This window comes from Pleuronectes platessa, chromosome 14, assembly GCF_947347685.1.
Source record: "Pleuronectes platessa chromosome 14, fPlePla1.1, whole genome shotgun sequence".
In the NCBI taxonomy this organism is placed as follows: domain Eukaryota; kingdom Metazoa; phylum Chordata; class Actinopteri; order Pleuronectiformes; family Pleuronectidae; genus Pleuronectes; species Pleuronectes platessa.
The window spans coordinates 5,670,294-5,680,904 of record NC_070639.1 but is presented as its reverse complement, the minus strand read 5'-3'; the positions used below and the strand labels follow the sequence as shown (position 1 = coordinate 5,680,904).

General features: G+C 40.4%; 1 long non-coding RNA gene across 1 annotated transcript; it reads left to right on the top strand.

The window, feature by feature from the left end:
- The first annotated feature begins 938 nt into the window (after window positions 1–938).
- Window positions 939–3,953, top strand: LOC128456051 (uncharacterized). The gene is made up of 4 exons (XR_008341783.1): window positions 939–1,214; window positions 2,265–2,388; window positions 2,501–2,590; window positions 3,082–3,953. It is a non-coding gene; the product is annotated as an uncharacterized LOC128456051 (long non-coding RNA).
- Window positions 3,954–10,611: the final 6,658 nt, after the last annotated feature.

Sequence of the window (10,611 nt, the reverse complement as noted above, 5' to 3'; positions counted from 1 at the left end):
TGTGTTAGGGGGAAGCTGTAGGAGCCTGCAGGTCCACTGTTTGACCTTTCATCACATCACCCCGCTGTTTGAATCCATGTAGAGCTCAGGAGGTGAGCAACAAAGAAACACTGCAGGAAAATGGAAAATCTATGACAGTCTACAGTGTGTGGTCTTTCACTACATTAAACAAAAGGCCTATGAGAGCGAGTTAGTTTTACCCTTACGTGCCGTTCACACAGATAAGAAAGTGGTCTCAGACTTTTGAAGCCCGTCGTGTATGTAAAATGAAAAAATCTACACAAACATCAAGTGCTCTTTCAACTTTTCAGTTAGAAAAAAAACAGACTACTGACTTGAAAAAGTCATGTTTATTCCTCTGAGCTAATACATGCTAATTATGCTGAAGACAGATCTGAAAAGTGCGACAAATTTTAGCTTCCACTAGATATCAAACACCAGCTAAGACCGTGGAATGTAGTTAAAGATGGACCTGGCATCTCCCTCACAATGTATTCCAAACTCAGCAAAGGAAGGAGCGGCAGTAAAGAGGTATTTGAAGTGTGCTTCTTTTGTTGGGTTAATGTCCCATCCACTAACATGGAGGAGGCAGGGTTTATATGCTAGCCAGCCACTAGGCGGCAATCCAGACACTTAAAGGGGACATATTATGAAAATTCCACTTTTGTAGTGCTTCTACACATTAGTTTGGGTATCTGGCATGTCTACCGTCCCAAAAACTCTGGAAAAAAATCACTCCCGCGATTTGTTGTGGTTCCTCTATTTCAGAAACTATGTGCTAAAGTGCGTCCAATGGAATTTCCCCCGAAATAGACGTCATAGTCGAAAAATGCCCATTTAGTACATTCCCCCATAGCTCTATGCACTCCCCCACTACCACTCGACCCACCCCTAGATGGACCCTCCCACTTTATATAAGCTCGGTCCACCGGTATCCGCCATTTCATTCTTGCAAGCCTGGGAAACACTTGGATTAGCTAACTAGCAGCATGAATCGGTGGTCGGCTGCAAACATGTCTTCATGTGACTCCAGCTTCAGAAGACACAAGATTGAGATGGATTGAGTTCATATATGATGGCAACGTTCCTGCCACCACTTTGAATCGGACTTTTTTATCAACCTGGGCCAATATAACGCTGGATTCTCTAAAAGGTTGTTATTGAAAGAGGGGTCGGTGCCATCTTTCCATGGCAATACTGAAGACGAGGGAAATGTAAGTATTTTTTTTTTATTATTCTGGTATTTGCTTCTTTTAGACATTTTGTGTGGAGGCTAGTGCCGTTAGCATGTTGTGCCGTGTGTGTGAGGGGGTGGGGGGCTAGTATGTATTGGTGGGGGATAGGTAGAGACTTTACAGGAGTTTTCATTAATCGAGGACGGCTGGCGAGTCCACGGTGAACGGTGATCACATGGCAGGTTCGTGAGTGTTGTGCTCCCCCCCCCCCCCTCCTCCGCTCGAGGGGCCGTAGCACCTACTACGAGCCCCTTAGCAGCTACTACGAACCCCGGTAGTAGCTGCTACGAGCTCTGGTTGTAGCTGCTGGAGCTTGAAGTTAGCTACGGATGTTTGTAGTAGCTGCTAAGAGCTCCGGTTGTAGCTGCTGGAGCTTGAAGTTAGCTACGGATGTTTGTAGCAGCTGCTAAGAGCTCCGGTTGTAGCTGCTGGAGCTTGAAGTTAGCTACGGATGTTTGTAGCAGCTGCTAAGAGCTCCGGTTGTAGCTGCTGGAGCTTGAAGTTAGCTACGGATGTTTGTAGCAGCTGCTAAGAGCTCCGGTTGTAGCTGCTGGAGCTTGAAGTTAGCTACGGATGTTTGTAGCAGCTGCTAAGAGCTCCGGTTGTAGCTGCTGGAGCTTGAAGTTAGCTACGGATGCTTGTAGCAGCTGCTAAGAGCTCCGGTTGTAGCTGCTGGAGCTTGAAGTTAGCTACGGATGCTTGTAGTAGCTGCTACGAGTGTCGGCCGTAGCGAACTTCCAGCCCAGTGCTGCGTGGGAAAAAATCAGCGGCACAGTACTAACGGGAGGACACGCGAGCGGGGGGGGGGGGGGGGGGGAGCGTGGAGAGCACAACACTCACAAACCTAACTTCCAGCTACAGCTGCTGCTACGGGCGCTCGTTCAAGATACCGGAGTATGTTGTTGTCATAATGTGCGGGACTAGAACGATTATTCATTACCAGCCCTAGTTTGGGGAAATGTGCCCTTGTATCCTTGTATGCATGACAGTAGTACAAACATGAATAACATTGCTGCTTTTGGTGTTCAGGCAAGCACATCTGTTCACGGTGCTAGGCTACATCACGTAGCATGCCAGACGGACCCACCACAGATGCGCACACATGGAACGCAGCTTTCTATGAAAACACTGCGACCTCACTACAAAAGTACAGGTTGGTTTACCCTCAGTTACTTCGTCATGTCATTGATTGTGTCTCCGTGTTAAAGTTGTAACAGCATCTCATTTGTTGTGACTCCATGGATACTGTGTCTGTTTTATCATAGGCACACAGAAAACTGTGCTGCACTGATGTTGGTGTTGGGACCTCAGCTGTAAGAGACCTCGCTTGGAGGAGGGAGAGGACAAGATGTGACGTGAGTGACTCAATATTTAATCTAAACATTTCAATAATCAGATGGATTACCATCCTACACTTTTTTAGCTGTTGCAGCCTTTTGGTGAAATCTTTGTCGTTCTAATAGAATGGAATCTTCCAACCCTGTTCATAAGACACCCACATATATTGTCTATGAAAACTGCCTCCTGGAGCTGTTTGAGGTGTGTCCTGTGTGTCGGCGGGGGACAGATGTAATATATAAGAAGGGCGAGTGCACAGAAAAGCCGGTGAAAGCAGATGCAATCTTCCATGATTCTTACAGGCTCTATTTAAAAGCCAAACAATGTGAAAACAGTATGTGAAACATAAATAACATATCAATTAACTGCTGTCTTTAAATGGTCTTCACCATTTAAAGACCATTTATTTATCGTCTTCACGATAAATAGAATAATATAATTATAAAAAGAAAATAATAAATACAAAAAAGTGCAAAATGTCCAACTTTTTCCCCAATTTGTATTACAGATTACGTGGATAACCTGTTGGACCTCATCTTTCACGAGGTTTTTCAGGACCCGGCCCCATATGTGAATGAGGTGCTGAAGATCTCAAAACCTGAGGATCTCTCTGCCTAGTATGAGAAACCTGACAAGCAGGAAGTTATAGCCAGCTATGTGTCGAGTTTCAATCAAGGGCAGGTCTGAACCCTGTATAACTTCCCTGAGCATCAGGGAACACTCAGCGTATCTGGAGCACCGAGCAGAAGGGCAGGACCACCCTGATTCTCCGGCCCAGGTGGCCTCAACACCAGCTAACAAAGCTTCTCTACGACAAATACCTGTAACGGCTGAGCAAAGTTCACATTGTATTTAGAGAATAAAGGTGACACACAAATATAAAGTGTTCCTTTGTTTACAGTATGGCTACTGATGGCACAAATTGTATTTTTGAAATCAATGTTTTCATTATACTTGGTATTTTTTGTATTTATTACCTCTGTCCCAGCCAGTACATTTAATAACTATTTTTTAAAAGCTCTGTGGCATTCTTTCTAGCAATCTTTCTGACAATAAAAGTTTATAGAAACATTTGTGTGCTTTTAATGTTTGATATGTAACATGTTAACAATTGACACGTGTAAGATGAGCAGTTAGCAAAGTAATACACAGGGAAGAGTAATTTATGTATTTTATTCCTCAGTCATATTTGTATTGCAGAAATGACTGATATCTCATGCATAAAAAAAACAAAACTTACTGCTCTATTCCTCTTAGACATAAAGGCCCATAATCTGCCCTATAGATGTTGAATGCATTCTGTAGTGAGAACACATTCAAACACACAGGCTAATTAATGGAGGTAAAAAACGTTATGTCCTACACCTCCATGAGAGGGGGGAGGGGTGAGAAGGGGGAGGGATGAGAGGGGTGAAAGGGGGTGGGGTAAGATGGGGGCGGGCTGAGAGGGGGGCGGGGCCCTCAAAACAGCTTGATCTCAGGAGGGCTGTTTTAGACAGAGTAAAAAGGTGCTGTTTTAAATGATCCTTGTGGTATTTTTACCAAAAAATGTTACAGACATTTCATTAAGACCCCAAGGAACCATATCAAATGTGGTGAAATAGGCATAATATGTCCCCTTTAAACAAACCCTAAAACTGAACCAACTACCAAGCTAATGTTAGCATGCTAATACACAACTAATTTGATGCAATCCACTTTAACAAGGCTCGAGTTTGAAACTGGCTAAGAAGAACCTATAGGAGGGATTTTTACTCAGAAACACAAATAGATTTAGCTAATATGAACACCCCGGCAGTTCAAACTAAAATACAAAGTGCAAGACTTCAGTGAAAGCTACAATCATCAAATTCAAAGTTAATACATGTTATATTAATTTACTTCTCCAGGGACAGTAGATAAAGGCCTTAATTGGTTCATTTAATCCATAAATGATGGAGAAGAAAATTCAAGTCACTCCCAATTAGTGTCAGCAAAACAAAATGAATGAAGAATTTGATTCCTGTTAATGAGCGTTTCTGCCTCAAACCTCACATGTCAAACATTATGCAAGCGAATCCGTTACATGTTTCACGGTGCATTAATCCGTGTCCTGAGCCTCCATTCACTGCTCAATTCAAACGCTTTTCCAGTCATGTGACCAGTCAGTCATCATTTCATCAACTATGTATGAGCTCCATTATACAGCATTTTCCATCCCTATACCAAAACTGAGGGAACTGCTGCTTGTGCAAATAAGACAGTTTTACTGAATTCATTAACATTATCTGATTGCAGCCTGGAAGTCAGCCAGCCTCCCCATCAGCCCCGGGGGCGTTTCCAGTCAAGGCTTGGATGCACCTGCTTCCTGACAACCAGTCATCCCCAAAATGTTCCACTAAATGACTCCTGGGAGGATCCAAGAACCTAAAGGGGCTCCCCAAGGAACAACAGCACTAACTCGGTATTTCATTTACTAAATGTCATCACACATTGCAAACAGAAAATAAAGACAAAAGCTGCATGAGCATAAGATCTATTATCTTGGGATTAAATCATTTGTACCAGCTCAAACCCCCTCAAATCGTACAACAATGTGTGGTTGCTGAACATGATAATAAAAACCAGTTGTAGTGCTCAGTGAGAGTCTGTCTACAGGACTGTCTGACACCGATCAGTGATCAGGGACAATTCCCAAAGGCGAGGAGAGTTCAGCCTGGCAGCTGTTTCCCTGCTTTTCTTCAGGTAATGAAGTTAAGATCTTCAGTGTGTGGGAGTCAAACAGAACAATAAAGATCCTTTCTAATTTGGATTCACATAATTATATGATAAAATGTTTGTGTCCCCCCCCATTTCTTATCCTTGTAAATACAAATTGGGGTGTACAGGATAATCCCACCATGACTTCCTCTCAATAGCTGTTCCAGTCACTGTATTTGACACTATGTCTCAGTAGATGGAGAATGGAAATGTTTTCTTCTTTCGCAGAACTTCAAATAAACTCTTGTCCCTGTTGGCTTAAAAGTTGACACTGAAAGTTTATTTCCTGAGCTTCGAAAACAGTGTTTAATAAAATAAATGTGGGCAATATTCATTATTTTAATTATTTAAAAAGTAATAATAGTGGAAAATATCGATCAATATTTTATCGTCTATGGCCAATATATCTCACTAAAAAGCAAAGATGCCACTTTGGGTTCTACTATATTTTTTATATTAAACAACTAATGATATTTACAGGTCCAACTAAGACAACCAGTTTATTTTTATTTAAAAACCTAACATTACCCTATATGGTCATTTAGGACAACATTGAGCTCATTAGTGTAACAATTAACTGTTCCAGTTATTTCATCTCTCATGAGATGAAGGATGGAACTGTAAATGTCCAAATTTCTATTTTCGACAGGGACTTTCCAATCCCTGCTGGTTTAAAAACTGAAAGTTTATTTACTAAGCTTCAAAAACATAGGTTTACAAATACAATATCAGTATTTCATCATCATATAATTTTAAAACAGAATAATGAAAGAACTAATTTAAATGAAATGTTACATGACCAATTTAAAAAGATGCCACGTTGGGTTCCCCTTATTTGTGTTGAGTATTTTCTGTCTTGCAATATAGTGTATTTAATATTTGATACGAGTTCTATAAAAAAAAATTATATAAATAAATTAGTCAGATATGTCCAGCTCCACTCAAATTCCCTGCTTCTTTTCAGGCACATGCAGTCAAACTGTGACAGGTTGCAGGAGGATAAACATGAAGTATAAATATGTCAAACACACTGAATAGAAAGTGGCCTTACATGGTGATTTAGGGGGAAACATTAAGCTCATGAAAGTGAGTGTAAAATCCCAGTAGAGGAAAAACAAACACACAAATCACCACAAAGCTTCAGGGGAACCGCATCATGGATTTACGCGTAAAACCACAAGGTATCATGCATTAGTCAATCATCTGCATTTTGGATTTAGGGAATAGATATACACAAGGTGTCATTTAGCAGGTTACTCACTCTGTTATTTCGAGGGCTCCTTCACGTCACATCACATCACAAGATACTCGGTGGATCCACGTTCCTCGGGCTGAAGGACCCGGGACCCGTGCGCGCTGGGCGGTGACGGCAGTGCCATGAAATCACGCACTGACCGATCATTAGGACTCCGTGTTAATATGAGAGGTTTTTTATTTACTTCACGCACACACCGACCTCCTTCATGTGCGGGTTTCTCCTTGGAAACTGCGATGCGTTCAAGCCCTGCTCGTAAAAAACACACATTGAGGTGTTACGTTTGGATGAAGAGGGCTGGGTTTTATTCCTTCAACCTCTAGCCGGACAATTATAAGTCAGCAGAGTGAAAGAAAGAAAGAAAGAAAGAAAGAAAGAAAGAAAGAAAGAAATTCAGACAGAATTGGCAAAGGAGAGGTCAAAGAGTGACATTCCAGAAAAAAATTATGTATTGTAAAAAATACATGAATCTAGCCAACAAGAACACATACAATATGATACATTACAATGTGATACATGATACATTACGATACGATACGATAGAGCATGATCCAATGCGGCATGCTACGATACGGTATGATACAGTACAAAGCGATACGATGCAATGCGGCACAATATGATACGGTACGATATGAAACAATAACAGAAACTTAGGTTAACTGAATGTAACCTTACACATATAGCATTAGCATTAATAGCAATACAACCACTCAGTACAACCATCTTTCTAATCAAGCACACCATCATCATCATCAGTGACAGCCAACAACAGTTTTAAAATCTTTACTGCTTTTGTACTAATTCAAAACTCAAGATCATAAAGGATTTGCTTTTAAATGCATATGTAGCATAACCTAACCTTGGCGGTGAGGTCGATATAGAAGGGGACATATACAGACTGGACACTGCAGGTGTTTGGTGGAATGAATGCATTTTCAGCCTTGACTGGTTATTTCTCATGACATTCACACGATGAAGTTGATATTTCCGACAGTAAGTGAAGATGCCACCAGCCGTATCCCGGTCCGAAGCTCTCACTCTGCTCCGGATTGGTACAGATAAATAAAGCTGGCTGAGGTAACACTACGTCCCCCTCCTCACCCACCAACCCTCCCCCACCACTCCACAGACAGAGAGGTCAGATCACGGTGCTGCTGTTCACTCTCCATCACTCGTCATGAATCAATCTGCACATCACGTGTCTGTGCTCTGACAGCTGACTCTCTTCCTCTAACATTAAATAAAACATCTACTCTAAATAGACATTTTATCATGAATACCAAAATGATGTCTCGTAGTGTAAAAGTGTACAAAATATAACAAAGAGCTCAAAAGTACAACCATAATCTTTAACTTTAATGTAGTAGATAGATAGATAGATAGATAGATAGATAGATAGATTACTTTATTCATCCCCGAAGGGAAATTAAGTCGTCATAGCAGCCGGTATATTTGAATACAATAAAATACAATACAATAGAATAAAATAAAAAATATTGAGGTAGAAAGAATAAAAAACAGAAACACAAGATAAATAGGTAGATAAGGTGAAGTAGGTGTAGTACATTGGATATACTGTATGATCTGGATTAGTAGGCCACATGAAAAACATTTTGCAGCTTTGGGATACAGATACCAAGAATACTTTACAATATATAATGCCAATCATGTTAACACTCCTTTAATCTATTTAATCTCTTAAAATTGTATTTCTATGGCACAATGTCATTGCAATTCAAAGTGCTTTACAGGTGATTAACAAAATAAGGATGTAAAAATGAATTACAACGTTCTGACTAAGAGACTGATATCAAATCAATTAATAGAAGAAAAGACAGCAGGAAAATAAAGTTAATATTATAAATAATATGTAAAAAAGAAACAAAATAATCCATAAAACAAGTTTAACAAATTAAAACTTTTTGAAAGAGCTTATTCTTAAAGAAAGCCCTGAGTTATTTCCCTCTAAAAATTCAATAGAAATGTTGAAAAATCCCCAAATGTTGTAATATTTAAGTGAAAATACAAAAAAATTTCAAACAGCACTAAAGTTAATGGATTCTTTCCCATCCCTCCACCAAGTTTGGTGGAAATCAATTACGTAGTTAAAAAAAATAAACCAACAAAAACACAAGCGAAAAAATTGGTAGAGAAGAGGGCAGAAGTATACAATGTCCAAAATGTTCAGATACTGCATACTCGTTATAGCAGGTCACTATAGCCATATGAATACTACACAGTTTACAGTCTATAACCTGGCAGATTAAATATGAGACTACAGAGAGATGTTGGCTGAGTGTCTTTACTCTCCCCCTGCAGGCCGGGGCTGTCGCCTCCGTCACCGCTGCTGCTCACTCACAACCCGGGAACTCTCTATTGTGCTTGGGCCGCAGTATTGTGAATGTGTGGATAGTTGCTTGGAAACAGTAAACCTTGCCTCCCACGATCCAAGGGCAACCCCCCCCCCCGCCTTACCCCCCTCACAGTAACTGATATCACCCGAGTGCAGCCAGTGTTTACCTCCGTCCATGGAAACAGACCCCTGCTGGCTTCTCCTCACCTAGGATGTAGACACAGTGAAACAGGATGATCGTCCTTGTTGCAATCCATCTTGTTTTTTTTTTCAAAACATGGCACTTACATGTGAATAAATTATCATTCCCTCAACCACGGAGATTATGTTTATATTTGTGTTTGATTGTACGCTGGATTACGCAAAAATTACTGCTTCGATTTCCATGAAATTGTTGTGCAGGGGTGTAACACGTTCTAGGGAAGAACTTTTTACATTTTGGTGTAGATCCGGAGCAGAACCTGGAATTTTTCACTTTCTTTAACAATGTGAAATGGAGCGCTTTTCAACATTTTGGTTGATTTCTCTGAGAACAATTCTTAATATTTAGGGTAGAGATATTTATGATTCAGTGCAACTTCAGATCCAAATAAAAAGTAATTCTATTCATTCTAGTTATCAATGTGTTATCTATAATAATTGGTGTTTATTAACCTCTACTATCACATGCTGAGATCATCCCTAACTGCTTATACTCCATTTTCTTGCAGCTCATAAACGTTTACCCCAGAAGCTAAAGGTCAAAGGTTAAAGAGCCCCACTCTCCCTTCAACACCCTTCCACGTTCTTTTCTTTTTACTTGTATTTCCCAAACTGCTTCTCTCCCTTACATGACCCCTGCCCTTGCATCACCACCTCATATGTTGTGAGCAGACAGGAGGCAGCAGGACTGTGTTGTGAAACCGGTGATTATACGCCTCTATAAACTCGACATTCCACTTGTCTCAGATGTTGATCCTTTAATGTTTGAAGGCAGCGGAGCATATGGGCAATGGAGAAGTCTGGACAGGGCAGGAATTTAAGGCTTAGGAATCATTATCAGTTTAAAGAAAGGAAGAGAGATTATTGTCGCGGCCTCGCGGCTCATGGAGCTCCAAGCCCCTGCAGCCTGTGTGAGAGTGAATGGGTCTTACTGTGTTACTGCAGCAGTTCATTAGTCTCTGATTGCCAGACCTTCAGGACCCTCAGTGGGTTTTCAGAGCTTTTCCAGCTAATTCAGTAATTACTGCAGTTTCACAATTCCGCCAACTACTGCTGCTAATTTAGTGCATAAAGTATTTTTGAGTGTTGGGGGCAGCAGCTTGAGATTCTGATATATGTAGTGTTAAATGAAAAGTCAATTCGATTTCATCCGTTGAAGCTTTGGGTCTAAGCAGGTTCAGATTTGTAAAGTTAAAACAGATGAGCATAATATCAAAGATCGTGCATAAGACAGATCAGTAAGTCTCCATCAAAATAAAGACCTTTGAAAATGTTCATTTTTTCAGAAGGGGAATGTGACACAAAGGCAAATTAGTTCTTTATGGTTTTACCTTTAACAACATGGTCAAGAACAGAAATTAAGCAATAAATTATTTTCTTAGGAGCAATTTAATGTTAAAGAAAAAAAATTACACACTACCAGAGTTTTTACATATAAAGGATTTGTTGCATTCATAATGAGCTCAAGAGGAAGATCAGCTTCTTCATAC